Source organism: Lissotriton helveticus, chromosome 11 (genome assembly GCF_964261635.1).
Source record: "Lissotriton helveticus chromosome 11, aLisHel1.1, whole genome shotgun sequence".
NCBI lineage: Eukaryota > Metazoa > Chordata > Amphibia > Caudata > Salamandridae > Lissotriton > Lissotriton helveticus.
In genome coordinates, this window is record NC_136072.1 from 784,765,103 (window position 1) to 784,779,821 (window position 14,719).

Here is a 14,719-nt window from a genome sequence, read left to right on the forward strand (position 1 = left end):
TCAATGGTTCCAGACTCAGACGAGGCACTCACAGGTCTTGAATAGATGTTAACCACTGCCAATCTGAATCCATTTGGCCATTCCAAAATTAGACACTGGACATCATCTGTAGCTCTGTCCATGGTTTTGACACTACAGCCCAGATGGGTTGCCACCCAAATTGTTAGTCCCCCGGACTGGCGACCTTTTCCCGCCCATTTGGCGGCAACTGAAAATGAGGCGAATCCCAAACGATGTTCCTCCCGTGCCCATGTTTCTTGGAACAAGCATATGTCATTCAAGTCAATGTATGACCCCCAGTCGGGGCAGGCCAATTTGTTACATAGACCCGCTATGTTCCAAGAAAGAATTTTTAATGGATGGGAGTTAGGAGCAGTTTTTGGAGAATATGTGGGGGATTCTAAAGTAGTAATACTCGGCTGGTCATTAGACATAGGGACAACGGGAGAGTTTACGATCTCAGTGATATCCGAAGCAGTCTCTAGGATTACTGCGGAAGGAACCGCCCTATCGCTTCCTCCCTTACATACATCTTGGTGCAGTCAATCCACCTCTTCGAGACAGCTATACCTGTTGGGATGCAAATAGTTACTCTGCATTGACATTTCCTGCCGTGAGGGCCTATACCTAGTACCATCAATGGCAAAACCCACCCTTGTCCAACCATCATTGGCCCTAGGATGCAAGTTGTGGTTTCTAGGCGGATAGAAAAAGGACAATGGTAGCAGTTGGATAGTGGTGTTTCCCAGACTACCCAGCCAGTTGGTAATGTGGGGGGCAATCTGAGAATCTCTGAAAGTTACCAAAATGCAATCTCCATTAATCTCCTTTCTTGTATGCCCCACCCAGGGAACGCGTCTGACCATTAGTATTTCCCCTCTTAAGTTTGGCGGCAGAGGCCTGTGGATGTTTAACCAGCTAATCACCTTGTTTCTTAAGGAAACAAAAGGCTCTGGTACAGAGCTAGAAAGTTCCGCTACACCGGCCAGGATTACAGTATGGGCTGCCGTCTCTGGGGGGAGATTGACTATGTGTGGCCAATTTAGTGTAGTAGCATTCTGGGCGGGGCGGTCGCCGATCTTATATTGCGTTTTTTCTTGCGTTGGTGGGATTGTTGTCACAGGTAACTTTGATTTTCGCAACTAATGGCACTGACGGAACTTTCCTCGGAGGGGGCACGGGGGCAGGGGTAGGAGGACTAACTATAGGTACAGTTGTTATCGTAGGTGATATAGTAAGACCTGTAGCTGGAGTAGTAACTAAATTAGAGTGAGGAGAACTCCCCACACTCGCTGTTGTTGCACTGAAGCTATTACCCAGAGTTCTTAATTGTTCCTTCATACCCCCAGTGACATTTTCAATTGCTTGTAATCTAGTGTCGATACAATCGAGTCGCGCAATAATGGGTTCTAGGAGCTTCCGCAACACACTGGTAATATATGATATAGGCTGATCCCCCCCCTCCACAATACCCTTCACCGAAGATGAATGGACCCGCCTCCCCTAACACCGGCAATTGAGAAGGCTGTATTAGAGTCACAATTTCGTTGACAGTGATTAGTGATGAGGCTTCCAAAGTATCAGGGATGTTAACAACACTACTAGGGACATGATCCAGTTTCGCCCTTTTAACCGCCTTAGATTGTCTAGGTCTTTTCCTTTTAGGAATAGCACCTTCTCGGAGACCCGTACATGAGATAGGTTTAGTTCGCTCCCTTCACTCTGAATCAGGGCTGTAGCCGATAATGGAGGTGGGGTGACTTCAAGTATGGACTGGTGGGAGTCACGTGGGGAAATTGAGGAAGTCCTTAGCTGTTGTAGAACAGACTCAATTGTTTGATCTATACTATCCAAAAGGGATAGATGAGAGGCCTCTATTACCTCCGGGGATGCAGTGTTTAAGGTTATTGTTTTTGGGTGGCTAGTACTTTCAATGCCATCTGCTAGCTGTCTTTCTAAGGCCGAGAGTTCATTATTTACTACGGTATTAGCTCTGATAAGAAAGCTATCCAAAGTACCTGTGGCCATGGTGGACACAGCCGTAGCTTTACTCCGTGTCTCCCTTGATGTCATGGAACGTTAATCCTGGCGTGTCTGGATCCCAGACGAGACGGAACACTCGGATGCTAAGTGTGCATTTCCAACAGGGAGGGAGGGCCCAGAGAGTTGGCCCGGTCCGGTCTCTCCCGGGCTCTAACGGGCTACAAAGGGCCCGGGCTTCGCCCGGCGCCATTCCACGATGCGCGTCAGGGGGCGTCTGGCAGGTATAACACCCGGGAGGCGGGGTCGGGCGCGAAGAGTCTCCAGGTGCGGCTGTTGAGGACGCTGCTAACACGCCTGGAACTCGCAGTCCCACTCCGTCTTTTTACTGCCAAAATGCTGGTCCAAAGCTGCCATGGGCACAAGTGAGCAACCACACTCCACAGTTCTTCCACAGCACCACACAACTACGAGCGGGGGCCGCGAGTCGTGTTTAAAAGCACCCGGGAGGCAGGGTCGGGCGGGAAGAGTCTCTAGGTGCGGCTGTTGAGGACGCCGCTAACACGCCTGGGACTCACAGTACCACTCCGTCTTTTTACTGCCAAAATGCTGGTCCAAAGCTGCCCAGGGCACAAGTGAGCAACCACACTCCACAGTTCTTCCACAGCACCACACAACTACGAGCGGCACTCTATCGTTCTAAAGTGAGATAGTGCATTTCAGCCTCAAATGCAGCAATTTCCTCAAATGAAACATTGCTAGCACCAGGATCTAAAGCAGGCCTTAGTAGCGTGGGAGGCAGTCAGTCTTTTATGAACTATCATGACCAACACAATGTGATGAACAATTGTTACTTACCTGTAAACAGGTGGTTCTCCAGTATTGGTGTCTTTCATAGATTCACATGCTTGAATATTCCCCGTCGTCGGAGTGGGAGTCTCACGGTAAATAAAATAGCAATAATATACTAAATATATATATGTATATAAATAACCATATAAAACCTGAATTATGTACCAGAAAAAAGGCATAACCTGCCTACACATATTTCTACATAGGAATGCATGGGAAAGGAAAAAACCATATGCAGCCTATCCCTGTCATTATGTTGGTCCAAACTGCAGCCAATCAGGCGACAGCAACCCTCTAGAACCTTCTCCTCAGAGCTCAGCACCTCAGATTTTCGAGCACAAGAGTGACCAAAGAGTCTGTGAGGAGAAGAGAGCCTCTGAGGGGAGGAGGGAGGGTCACATGTGAATCTATGAAAGACACCAATACTGGAGAACCACCTGTTTACAGGTAAGTAACAATTGTTCTTCTCCAGTATTGGGGTGTCTTTCATAGATTCACATGCTAGAATATAGAATAGAAAGCAGTCAGCACCAAAGAAGAGTTTCCATAGTTACAAAGCATAAGAAGCGACTGAAAACCATATGTAAGAGTACATATATACATATTAAACAGTCAATAATTACTTGGAAACTCAAAGGAGGAGGGTAGAACAGAGGCTCACCTTATTGAAAAAGATTACGAAGCACAGCTTGTCCTACTGCGGTATCCGTTTCATTCATGGCACCCAGACAGTAGTGTTTCGTGAACGTGTGCCTGCTGGACCACGTGGCTGCCCTGCAAATCTGATGCAGCGGGACACCGGCAAATAAGGCAGTGGAGGACGCAATTGATCTGGTAGAATGGGCCCTCACCGAAGATTGCCAAGGTTTACCTGCCTTTTGATGGCAGAAAGTAATTGCCGAAGACACCCAACGGGCTATGGTAGGTTTGGTAACTGGACGCCCCTTGTGAAAACGTCCATAAGCCACGAAGAGCTGGTCAGATTTGCGGAACTGAGCCGTTCTGTTGATGTAGAAATTCTTATGTGGCTCCGAATTAGGGAGACCAATCTTAGAATGTACATACAATTACTGACCAATGGTGTATAAAAATGATTACTGTTTTTTCATTCCCCTCTTTTTTTTTTCATTCCACTCTTGTTCACTGAATTCCTTCACAGCACTCCCCTCCCCTTTTCCTATGTGGGCACTAGTACTTTGATGAAGTCATAATAATCTTTCAGAAACTGTACAACCATGAAATGGTTGAAATAGGTGTTTGTGAATTAAAACATCGTAGCCTTCATTTGTTTCCCGTTTCAATTGTTTATATAAATCCTTATATTGCATATAAATTACTCCTTCTAGTCCGGGACCCCTCTGTCCATAACACTAATTACCCAGGTCCCAGTGACTCTTTTTGGGTTCAACCCTGTTTGCAGCAGCCAACGATGTAGAAATTCAAGCACCGTTTAATGTCTAAGGAGTGCAAGCGTTGTTCCGCAGGAGACTCCGGGTTAGCAAAGAAAGTCTTCAGAATAACAGGTTCATTGATGTGGAAATCTGAAAGAACTTTAGGTAGAAAAGTAGGGTTAGTGCGAAGCACCACACAATCTGATTGAAACTGAAGAAATGGTGGATTGATCGTAAATGCATGAATGTCACTACTCGACGCAAAGACGTCAATGCAAGGAGAAGAGCAACCTTCCAGGTGATATACTTGAGGTCAGCTCTATGTACTGGCTCAAATGGCGTTTTCATTAATTGTGTTAAAACAATGTTAAGGCGCCAAGCAGGGGGAGGGCGCCGAATTGGTGGAAATTTACAAAAAAGTCCTTTGGAAAATTGGCGTATTATCCGAGAGGAACAGAGGGAGGTGGAGCCATCGTGGCCAAAGCGTGAAATTGCCGCCAGAAAAACTCTTAAAGTGGCATGAGACAATCCTGACTGAGCCAATTGAAAGAAGAAAGGGAGGAGCTGTGCAGGCGTTGCACGTAAAGGATGAACACCGGCAGCAGCACACCAATGGCAGAAACGTTTCCATTTCAACTTGTAAGTCTTTATAGTTGCAGGAGCTCTGGCCTGAGCAAGGATGTCTCGACATTCTTGTGGAATGGCTAGATGTGCAAATTCGCAGTGTTCAGGTTCCAGGCTGATAAGCTCAGAGAAGAGGGTCCGGATGTTAAATTAGACCCCTGTCCATGGAAAGAAGATCAATCCGAGGACGTAGAAGGATGGGCTCGCACTGGGACAGAAGAAGCAACTCCGAAAACCATGCCTGTTGTGGCCACCTGGGAGCAATGAGAAGGATGTGGCAGGGTTCTCTCCGAATCTTCCAAAGCACTCGAGGCACCAGAGGGATCGGAGGAAAGGCGTAAGCAAACAGATTTGACCAGTTCATCAAAAGGGCATTGCCCTGCGACCCTTTGTGGCGATGCCAACTTGCGTAAGCTGGGCATTTCCGGTTCTCTGGCGTGGCAAAAAGATCCAGTGTCGGGCGGCCCCAGCGACGAAAGATCATCTCGAGTGTTGGTTGATGTAGCTCCCACTCGCGGGTTGATGATTGGGATCTGCTTAGGGAATCTGCCAGAAGGTTGGAAATCCCTGGGAGATGAACTGCGGTGATTGTGATTTGGTGCTTGAGTGACCAATCCCAAATTGACTGTGCCAGTCGAGACAGTACCGGAGATTTTGTTCCGCCCTGCTTGTTTATGTAATGCATGCAGGTTGTGTTGTCTGTTTGTATAAGGACAGACTCTCCTTGCAGCACGGGTTGAAAAGACTTGAGCGCTAGAAATATAGCCATGAGCTCCAACTTGTTGATGTGCCAGGCTCTCTGATGTAGAGTCCATTTTCCTTTTATGGACAGGTCCTGGAGGTGTGCCCCCCATCCCTCCAAAGATGCACCCGTTGTGAGCGTGAGATCTGGAGTGACAGATAGGAATGACGTCCCTGCTGCAAGATGCAATGGCTGTGTCCACCATTTGAGTGCTGTTTTCATGCGAGTGGTGACACAAATTAGATTGTTGAAGGATCCGGTGACCTGACGCCACTGTCCGTCTAATTCTTCTTGAATAGGACGTGTCCGCCGTCTGCAATGTGGGATGAGAGCGATGCACGATGATGCCATACCTAGAAACGACTTCAGCAGTCGAACTGAAACGTACTGTTTTGATAGTAGAAGAAATACTAGACAAAGAATCCTTTGTTGACGTTCCAGGGACACAAAAGCTCTTGCCCGCGTGGTATCTAATGTGGCCCCTAGGAAATCCTTGCAAGTAGTAGGATGTAATTGGGACTTTTCCAGGTTGAGAGACAGACCCAAGGAGCGAAACACCCTCTGACACAGGGAAGTATGGCACAGCAGTTGTGAGCGAGACTGCGATTTCAGTAGGCAATCGTCGAGATATGGGAATATCTGGACACCTTGGAGGCATAGATAGGCCATGACAGGAGCCAATATCTTGGTAAAGACTCGAGGGAAAGAACGAAGGCCAAATGGCAATACTCTGAACTGGAAATGTTGTTGCCCCACCTGAAATCGCAGGAACTTCTGATGACGTAGGAGTACTGGAACATGGAAGTAGGCGTCTCGGAGGTCGATAGTAGCCATGAAATCCCCGACTAAGAGCAAATGCAAGATCTCTGTAAGCGTTAGCATGCGGAAGGATTGATTCTTGAGATATTGGTTTAGCGCTCTCAAGTCCAATATTGGTCTCCATTCTCCATTCTTCTTGACGATTAGGAAAAACCGGGAATAAAACCCCTTTCCTCGTTGAGACTTTGGCACTACCTCTACTGCACCCTTCTGAATCAGAAGGTGAACCTGTTGGAAAAGTTCCTTGAGGTGCAGAGGTGGCGGCCCGGAAGGTGGAGTTGGAGGTGGGATTTTGACTAATTCCAATGCATGGCTGTTAGACCTGGAGTTACCAGTCTACATCGGGTAGCATAACACAGAGTGGCAAGGCCTATCCCAGAGCAATTGTGTTGTACCTGCGTCACACTCCCACAGTAAGACAGCGCCCATCCACAAAAAATGACACTACACCAGTTTTAGAAAAATACGAATGGTTTATAAAAGAAATCTCTGGTCTCTTTTTGACTCGCAATAAGAAAGTACCTTATCGCAGGAAATATTTCTACATTGGTATTCTTTTACATTCACAAAGCTTTAAATTCCTTTCATTGAATTCATTTCCCCTTTAGATTGGAAGAATTTTCACAGAAACCCTGTTATCTTAACTTCTCAATACTAGAACCACAATTTACGTGTGATAAACAGCCAGAATGACACTTTCCTGGAAGGAAATCAATTTGTACATTACCCTCGGGACTGCTAGGCAACAATAGCTGGAAATTACAGATGAGCGAAAAATAGGTCCCTCATTGGCGTAATTGTAAACTGTATTAGACAGCTGCTTATCTAAAAGGAGAAAGGTAGGTTATTTCAACATTACACGCAGCCAAGGAGTTTTCTCTATGCTCACATGAGTTGGCCTGAATATTCTAATAACAATTTCCTGCTCAGCGATAGCCTCCATATACCGTTTACACTATTTCCTGCATTAGTTCTTTGACCTGACCTCTCGCAATTGTTGCCCACACTTATACTTGAGTTCTTCCCTTTTACTTGCAAACCACTTGTTGTAAGGTAGTCTTTAGGCTGAACCAGTTCGGGCTTAAGGGACACTGTACGGAAAGCAATTAGTCAAGTTCAGCTAGAACGCAGGTTGAAGCGTCTCTGCGTAGGCTCTTATCACCGTCAACACTCGGGGCTTGGATGCGTTTTCTCTCACCGCCAACACCAAATTAGATTTCCCAGCTTACTTTGGTTAATGGCACGGTCCTCCGATTTCTCGTCAGCGCTCTCTCTGGCTCTTCAGTCAGGTGTGGGTTTAGCTCCCTGCTGTCTTGACGCGCCGCACTTCACCAGGCAGGAATCTGACGTATTTTCCTCTGCCGCCCTAGGGTGTCCGATGAAGCTTCCGCGACGCTCTTCTGACTGGCTTCTCTCACGCAGGACTCCGCCTCCGCCCGGCCTCTTCAGGGTCCGTCGGCTCCTTCCGCTGCTGCTGCCGGCTTCTCATGCCAAATCACCTCCCTAGTTCTGCCTCTCCCCCGGCGTCACCGCAGACTCGCCTTCCGAGGTCAGGATACCTCCGCTGACCTCCGGCTGCACTTGCCGGTCCTCGCTCCCTCACACAGCGGGGAACCAGCGTCAGAGGGAACACCGCTGCACAGAAGGATCGGCTGTCGGGCAAAAACGACCTTCTCTCGGTGAGTTCCGCTTCTCTTACACAGCTTGTCCACAGAGCCTTCGGCTCACAGCGCGGCCGATTAATTCTTTACCAGCAGGATTGGGGAAGTTTCTGTTTCCACTGTTGCAATGAGGCTCTTCACAGCAACGCAAACTCGTTTCACCAGGGCAGTGTGATTACAAAGGGGGTATCTTGGAACAAGTTATGGTTCCCCATGGCAGGGCTTGGTCAACAGAAGAGGGGTCATGTCAATATAGAAGTGCAGCTGGCCCGCAGGGCAATCTAACTCCTCATAATGCGCCTTCCTCCTCACTAATTTAATTTAAGTCGCCTCACTCCTTTCCAGTTCCACCCCACAACCTCTGGTCACTCTTCTAAAATGGCCGCCCTGACACTGGCCTTTTATAGACTGGCCTCAGGCTACCAGAACCAGCTGGAATGTTCTAGAGCTTTTCCCTTCCACTCCTATGGCGCCAGTGCCTGAGGTAAAAATAGGTGACAGTTACAAACCACCATTTTGTGTGTCGTATGTATTCAGTTCTCTGTGTGGGCAACTAGGCCTCAAAAATAAGAGGGGCAAAGTAGCACCTAACCCCAAGGACAACACCCAAAAAAAATTCTAGTGGACATAAAAAAATACAAATTTAGGAGGCAGAAAGGAACAAAATAAATAAATAATGGGAGGGACCACCCAAAGGGCAGACAGGTCTAACAATGGCCCTTTTCCACAATGTCGAGCACCCACCGGTCCGTGGTGATGGAGGACCGTTGAGAACCAAACAGAGAGATTCGACCTCCAACCTGCTGGGTTAAAGACAAGTCATTGTCTTTTATTTGAAGATCCTCTGTAAGAGGACTTCCCTCTATAAGTCTTGGCCGGCTGCTGACGAGACGACTGCTGTCGGTTACCGGAGAAATGCTGGTTGCCTTGGTTATAGGAGCGATACTGATTGCTTCCTCCTCGAAAATTGGAATTGGTGCCTCGTCCTCGCGCACCCCGAAAGGGCCGTTTCTTAAATTGAAGAGTTCCTAAGGCATGTGCAGTGTCTGTGTCCTTCTTTATAGATTGTAACGCCTCATCAATGTGTGCTCCAAAGAGTGATTCGCCATCATAAGGCATATCGAGAATTTTAGCTTGAACTTCCTGACGGAAGGAGGTGGAACGCAACCAACCTTGCCTACGTAAGACAGCCGCTCCAGCGAGCTGTTGGAATCCAGTGCAGGCTACATCTACTGCACAATCTATCAATTCTTCAGAAGTTCTCTCTCCTTCCTGAAGAAGCTGCAATGCTTCCGCCTTGGAAGCATCCGGAAGTAACGCCACATAGGCGGACATATCTGCCCAAACTTGACGGTAATATCGACCTAAGATGGCCATAGCATTAGCTACTCTCACCGTAGTGGAAGACATCGATGAAAACTTGCGCCCTATAGCATCAAGGCGACGGCCCTCACGGTCCGGAGGAGCTGTAATAGTAGATGCAGGATTCCGGGATCCCCTCTGAGATGCCTGTGTAACAACTGAATCTGGCTTCGGCTGGCCAATGAGGCATGCTGGAGATCCGACCGGCGCCTTATATTTCTTTTCTAACCGTGGCAATTGGGCAGGCAAAGAATTTGGGGTCTTCATGAGTTTCACCCCTTCAGCCCAGATGAAATCTATAATTGGAACAGTATGAATCTGTTTGAATGGTTGGCTCTTGAAATCATAAAGGAAGCAATCTTCCTCTCTTTGGACTCTTGGTAACTTAAAACGCTGAGCCGCCCTGTCCATCAATTGATGGAAGCTTGCAATATCCACCGGAGGAGAATCCCATGGCGTCACTTGAGATGGGGATGGTGTTTGCGCCCGATAGTCGTTCCACTCCGCCATCTGATCATCACCATCCACATCTGTAACCTCCCCATCTTCTCGTTCCGGAGGGTTCTCCTCGTCATCATCAGGATACACAGTTGCGTGTACTTGAATCGATGTGTGTCGCTGAACGGCAGCAGGTGGTGAAGGTACTGAAGGAGCAGCTGACGGCTCTGTACTAGGGGTTAAGACTGAAGGAACTGTAGGTACTTGTGGGGATGGTGGGAAACGCCGATTATAGTCGTCCAACACACTTTGGAGGTTCGAAATCAGCGACAAAGGCAACATCGCAGTCGGAATTTGAGTCTGAACCTCATCCTGTTGGTCATACTGCTGACATTTTATAATTAAATCTGATGGACTACGAGCCTCAGTAAAAGCTTCACGTACATCCTCAGACTCCTGATCTGAGACTGTAGCAAACAAAGGAGAGGGTGGTTGAGCTATACCCCCTTTTTGAAAAGTGCCAACATTGTCCGACTTGCTGGAAGACAGCGGCAACAAAGGTAGAGAGGCAAATGTAGACGGTAATGTCTTTTCTACATTTTGAGACTCCCTCGTCGATGGCAATTCTTCCGTCGACGGTACTGTCGGTGGTATAAACGATGTTGCGGTCTTTTCGGTCTTCTTTGACGAAACCGTCGTCGACGGTGATTTTGTCGACGAGGCTGTTGTCGACGGTGACGTCGTCGAAGGCAATGGTGCAGACGACGGAACCTTCGTCGACGTAGACGGGACCTTAGTCTTTATCTTCGTCGACGGGACACAGTCGTCAACGGGACACAGTCGTCGACGGGACACAGTCGTCGACGGGACACAGTCGTCGACGGGACACTCGTCGACAGGACACTCGTCGAAGGCGTCGACGAAACTAACATCTTAACACTCTTCGTCGACGATGATCGAACTGTCGATGGCGGAGGTTTCTTCGTCGACTATGAAATTGGAATAATCGACGACACAGTCTTTGAACTGAGAATTACCTTCATCAACGACGTCGATGAAAGGGCTGAAGACGATCCAGAAGCAAGGTCGTCGTGACCGTCGTCGTCGTCGATTTCGAACCAGAGACAGCCAATCTCGTCTATAGAACTGTAGACGACACCGTCGTCGACGGAAAAACAGTTTTCTTCACAGAAAAACCTGAGGAAGTTGCAGCAGGAGCCTCAGAGCCAGGTCTTGTGGGCCCAGAAGTGGTAGGAAGTGGTGAAGACACCGCAGGAGCCAAGGAAAGAGACATCCTCTTCTTTTTTTAAATATGGTGAAGGCAACACCTGCCCATTACCACCCTTGGAGGCTGCTTGGGAATGGCCAGAAATAAGACTTTCAGCATCAGAAAGTACATTATCCTTATCTTTAAGTCTTTGTAGCCAAAGGAGTAAACGGCTTTCCCTGTCCTTTAAAGTCTTTGCGGAGAATGTTCTATAGAACTTACAGCTCCCCAGTCCCCACCTCATGGTCCGGGTAAAGACAGTAAATGCACTTACTGTGTGGGTCCTCTGAAACAAGTCTTAGCTTTCCACAGGACGAACAAGCTCTGAAAAGAGACTTCTTACTTGTAGACATGTTGTTGAACCAGGAAAAACCTGAAGAGAAGAAAAGAACTGAGCAGAGCTCAGGGAGACTCCCTTACACATGACGTGCGGTAGAAAATCTGAGGTGCTGAGCTCTGAGGAGAAGGTTCTAGAGGGTTGCTGTCGACTGATTGGCTGCAGTTTGGACTAACATAATGACAGGGATAGGCTGCATATGGTTTTTTCCTTTCCCATGCATTCCTATGTAGAAATATGTGTAGGCAGGTTATGCCTTTTTCTGGTACATATTTCAGGTTTTATATGGTTATTTATATACATACATATATATATACATACATATACATATATATATATATATATATATATATATATATATATATATATATATATTTAGTATATTATTGCTATTTTGTTTACCGTGGGACTAAAACTCCGACAAACGGGGAATATTCAAGCATGTGAATCTATGAAAGACACCCCAATACTGGAGAACCATACTACTTCCATCTTGACAGAAATGATATTCAGGCACAGGCTCCCACTATAAAGTAGCGAGTACCTTCCAATGCTGTGAACGTCTTTTAATGCCTAAAGGAATGATTGTGAGTTTTACTTACCATTTAAATTGTTAAAAAAACACTTATGCCGGATGACTTTCTTTTTTTTTCTTCAGTCTCGGCAATTCAGAGAAGCTCTGTTGTGAAACACTGCCCCTGTTGGTCATTCAGTATACCCTGCAGATGGAAAAGTCCACTGTGTCGAAAGGTAAACAGATCAATACCATGGAGTCTGCTTTATTGTGTAAATCAACAGCTCATTAGAAAATCAAATCTCAATTTGTGTTTCTAACCTCCCATACCTCTCTGCATCTCTTGCCTCATTTTCTAACACTCTCTAAACAACTGTAGCACATAACATAGGACCGATAAATAAATATTTTTGCCAGCCAAGTGACAGAGTACCCTTCGCACTTGCTTTTTTTCATAATATGGTACACCTGTAGCAATTAAGCCACCTGATCAGTTGAAAGGAAGGGTTATGCAACAGTTATTGTGAATAATAGAAAATATGAATAGCATAATTCCCATCTTCACTTTAGCAAATTCCTACCAGTTCAGAAATGGTGAAGTTGAGATTCTTCTGCTCAAACTTGCGTTCATTCAAATTTAGAATTCTCAATAAATTGCCTAATTTCTATGATCTTACAGCTTTCAGTTGGGCATCCTGTCTACCCTGCAACTCATTTCATTACCAAGATAAATGTATCCTACTGCTTCTTACGCAACAGAGAGGCCATCATGTCAGATAACATCTTGCTTTAGCTTTGTGATGTCAGCTGCTAGGCAACAGAGTGGCCCTCTTCTCAGACAGCATCTTGCTTTAGCTTGATGATGTCAGCTTGCTAGGCAACAGAGTGGCACCTCATGTTAGACAACATCCTGCTCGAGCCTGGACCCCACGACAAATGCGTTGGGTATCCTTTTTTAATGAATTTGATTTTATTATCACTTATAGACCTGCAGCTCAGCAGTTGAAGTCAGATGCTTTGTCCCGTATACATGTGAATCAGGCAGATTTGGGGACTGAGAAGGCGATGGGGCCCTTCATAGCACACGAGAGAATCGTAGGCAGTGTTTCAACGGAGGATTTTATGACTTTGGTATAGCAGAAATTGGGAACTCTAGACCTTACACCTTGGTTATCACAGCCGTTGTTCTCGTTGAGGAACGGGTTGTTGTATTACGATGAATGTTTGTTTATTCCTCCTGAGCTCCGGGACACGGTGTTAGAGTGGTGTCATTCCTCATCACTTGTGGGCCATCCTGGTATGAATAAGACCAAGGAACTCTGTCTACGATGGTTTTGGTGGGATACTTTAGCACATGATGTCCAGACATTTGTTGCATCCTGTCCTGTATGTGCGGTTAGTAAACCAACACACACTAAACCTTCCGGGTTATTGCAGCACCTACCGGTACCCCCTGCTCCTTGGCATACGGTAAGTATGGACTTTGTGACTGATCTACCACTTGAATCAGGGTTTACTGTTATACTGGTTGTGGTAGATTCCTTTACAAAGATGGCACATTTCGTTCCTTTGCTTAAGTTGCCTACAGCTTGGGAGTTGGCTCTGATATTTGTGTCTTCAGTGGTGCGGTTACATGGCTTACCATCTGCTATCGTGTCCGACCGTGGAGCCCAGTTTATATCCCATTTCTGGACTGAGTCGAAGGTTCTCGAAAATTGCAGCCCCGGTATGTGAGTCCCCTTCCCCATCATTAAAGTGGTGAATCCTGTGGCAATGAAACTGGGTTTACCTGATGAGTATCATGTTCATCCTGTTTTTCACACCTCTTTGTTGAAACCATACACTAACACTACTCAGACCTTGCCCCCCCCTCCTTCCCTTTTGGTTGATGGGGTAGAAGAGTTTGAAGTGAATACCATCATAGATTCACGAAGAAGGGGTGGGAGATTGATGTATCTGATTGACTGGAAGGGGTATCCACCTGAAGATCGTACCTGGGAGCCTGCGGGTGGGGTTCATGCTCCTCGCTTGGTGAGGTTGTTTCATTTACGACATCCTACTAAGCCTCGTCCGGTTGGGAGGCCTTTGAGGGGAGGTACTGTTGGGAATTAGGTAGGGATTTTTTTTTCTTTTCTCTGTCCTCTCTCTATGCACATGCAATTGGTCCCGCCCCCTTTTTTAGCCTTTCTCCTTTTCCAGCACTTTAAATCCGTGCTGGGTTATGGATTCCTTGCTTGGTTTCTACACTGGTCGCATTATTTTTACCAGCGTTTGGGTCCCCATCCTGGTTCACTTTCTGGCCGTTGCTGAGACATTTCACGAAGCTGTGGGGCAGAGTGAGGCTTCGTTTTGCACTTCGGATCGTCGATGAAGTGTGGACTGATTTCTTAGATTTACCTTCTTCCTGGGTCTCCTTGGTGAGGAGTTATCGTCTGGAAACGACCTTCATTCAATTTTTACCGGCTGTGCGCGGCTGCGTGCAGGTTCGAGACTTGGAATACCGGGATAAGCATTTCCGGGTTTTTGGGAACTATCGTCCTCGTTGTGGGACGTTTCGGACGCTTTCACGGAGCTGATGATTCAAGCGTCTCCGGTTGTTCTTTTTCTTTTCTTTATTCTTCCCTTGCTTTCTTGTTGTGGACACAATCGGTTTTTGTACCCTGCTGAGGATTGAATTAACGGTACACTTAAGGTTTTTTTTCGGTCCAGTGACTTTTTCCCCTATCCTTGTA

The 14,719-nt window shown here is 46.8% G+C and overlaps 1 long non-coding RNA gene across 2 annotated transcripts in view; it reads right to left on the bottom strand.

The window, feature by feature from the left end:
- LOC144791921 (uncharacterized) overlaps nucleotides 1–14,719 on the bottom strand; it is a 336,379-nt gene that overhangs the window by 19,758 nt on the left and 301,902 nt on the right. The gene's annotated exons all lie outside the window — the stretch shown is intronic.